Below are 2,894 nucleotides of genomic sequence, written 5' to 3' on the forward strand. Positions count from 1 at the left end.
ACTTGCGTTTTGCTGCTTTTCTCGCTTGAAAAACACTCATAATCACTATTATTTTACCAGAGTCTCATATGAACATTTTTTTTAGAATATTTTTTAATATTACTGCAATTTATGTATTAATTAAAAACGCTTTACAAAATTTCCGTGCCAACGATTAACCTGCAATAACGATTACAATCAATGAACTGTCAAACGCCCAGTGCGAAAGAGCTTAAAAGAAAACGAAAAAGCACCCAATCAACCAAACAGAAAAGACCTAAGCATGTAATTTTTTTGAAACCCGGTCCTTTTCTGTGGGAACACAGAAAGGATAATTCTACTTAGTGAGGGTTATAATGCCTAAGTGCGGCCGAAGGCCGCCTACGCAGAAAGGTTTTCTCTGCAAAAGGTGTTCTGCCACTCTTCGTCGGCGACACAGAAAGGAATATTCTACGTTGTGAGAGTTATAATCCCTAAGTGCGGCCGAAGGCCGCCTACGCAGAAAGGGTGTTCTGCCACTCTTCGTCGGCAACACAGAAAGGAGAATTCAACTTTGTGAGGATTATAATCCCTAAAGGCGGCCGAAGGCCGCCTACGCAGAAAGGTGTCCTCTGCAAAAGGTGTTCTGCCACTCTTCGTCGGCAACGTCGGGTTGAATTTTTTGTCGACGATAATTTGAATAAACAGGTTCATCAAATTTAAAAATTTCAAAACTTGAGCGATTTTAAAATGAAAAATTTAAGTAAATACTTGCAATGATTTGAAACGTACTCGGAATGCAATTTCAACCGGAGTCGATATAGGAAATCCGACAGTTACTACGACAAAGAAATTGGAACGTATGTTGAAGAACTTAGAGGATCTTTTGTTTGCCCTTCTGAAAGAATTTTAAAAATTCTATACAAATTTCTTATGTTTGAAATGCAACCGTGGACACTAGCGTTCGTGAAGAAAGTTTCTCTACTTGAGTGGGAATTTGGGAGCATGTTAACGCATGTTAAGCAAACAGTGAAACAATTTGTTATTTTCTAAGTTTGCGAATAAAACTTCACACTTAAATTTAAGTCATTCATAATAAACATTTTATGAAAAAAAATCCCCGGTACGGCCTTATTTAGAAAAAATATATTCGTTTAAAATAAATAATAAGCGAAATCGGCCCAATTTTATATAACCCTGCCTGTCATGAAAATTTTATTCACGATAAGGCTAGTAGCCATTTCCAACAGATTTTGGATCGCTTAGTCAAAGATGGAAACATATATATTTGAATTTTAAGAAAGCAAGGTAAATAGCAAAATCGGCTAGAAACGGCTAATTTTTTTTACAAAACGGCTAATAAATCGGCTTCCGGCTAAACCGAAATTTCTCCGGCTGTTTTCTATCGCAACCGGCAAAATCTAGCCGGAAAACGGCTAAAATGGCAACACCGCTCACCATTTTCCCCTGAAAATCAAACGATTTACAAACACATTCACAACTTTTTAGTCATCTCACCTACACACTTACAAATTTTTTGTTTCAACTGTCAAAAAAATTTCACCTCGTTAGAGCTGCGTACCCGATAAGAATTCGTACTCTAATCAGAATTCTATGCGTTAGAGCGAGCAAATTAGAAACATCGAAGCTTTAAGGGCAGTATACATACTGTGAAGAAATGTCACTTTGCGAAAACTTTGAAGGTAAGAATAGATATTTAACAATTTTATTTGATTATAAGGTAGTTTTTCTTTTAGATTGCAAAACATCAGCGACTTACCTACATTCTAAAGGTATATATTAAGATCTTATATATGTTTATAAATTTTAATTGATTTTTTGTTTGTTTACAGATTGGCATTCACCATCAGCACCTTCAATGCCAGCAACTTCATCGCCAGGAGCACCATCAGAAAACTGAGTTTATAAATGATTTAAAACTTTTACTATACATACATCAAAAGAAGGATAAACCGATTACCTTTGGCACCCTGAAATTGTGCATATGGAAACTGTGCATACGAAATAATGCATATGAAAAAACCCGAAATAATGCATACGAAAAAAACCGAAATAATGCATATATGCACAGTTTCGGTTGAAAACCGAAATAATGCATATGAAAAAAACCGAAATAATGCATATATGCACAGTTTCGGTTGAAAACCGCAATAATGCATATTAGATAAACCGAAATTATGCATATGCACAGTTTCGGTTGAAAACCGAAATAATGCATATGAAAAACCCGAAGTAATGCATACATGCACAGTTTCGGTTCAAAACCGAAATAATGCATATGACAAAAACCGAAGTAATGCATACATGCACAGTTTCGACTCAAAACCGAAGTAATGCATATGACAAAAACCGAAATAGTGCATACATGAAACCGAACTTCTTTCTGAGTAGGCGGCCTTCGGCCGCGCTTAGGGATTATAACCCTTACTAAGTAGAATTCTCCTTTCTGTGTTGCCAGAAAAGAAGGGCGGAAGTATTTTTGCGCAGAACTTCTCTCTGCGTAGGCGGCCTTCGGCCGCGCTTAGGGATTATAACCCTTACTAAGTAGAATTCTCCTTTCTGTGTTGCCGGAAAAGGGGACCGGAAGTATTTTTGCGCAGAATTTCTTTCTGCGTAGGCGGCCTTCGGCCGCGCTTAGGGATTATAACCCTTACTAAGTAGAATTCTCCTTTCTGTGTTGCCGCAAAAGTGGACCGGAAGTATTTTTGCGCAGAACTTCTTTCTGCGTAGGCGACCTTCGGCCGCACCTAGGCATTATAACCCTTACTAAGTAGAATTCTCCTTTCTGTGTTGCCGGAAAAGGGGGCCGGAAGTATTTTTGCGCAGAACTTTTTTCTGCGTAGGCGGCCTTCGGCCGCGCTTAGGCATTATAACCCTTACTAAGTAGAATTCTCCTCTCTGTGTTGCCGGAAAAG

This window comes from Rhagoletis pomonella, unplaced genomic scaffold (assembly GCF_013731165.1).
Source record: "Rhagoletis pomonella isolate Grant_MI unplaced genomic scaffold, Rhpom_1.0 Rhpom_scaffold_00003, whole genome shotgun sequence".
NCBI classification, from domain to species: Eukaryota; Metazoa; Arthropoda; class Insecta; order Diptera; family Tephritidae; genus Rhagoletis; species Rhagoletis pomonella.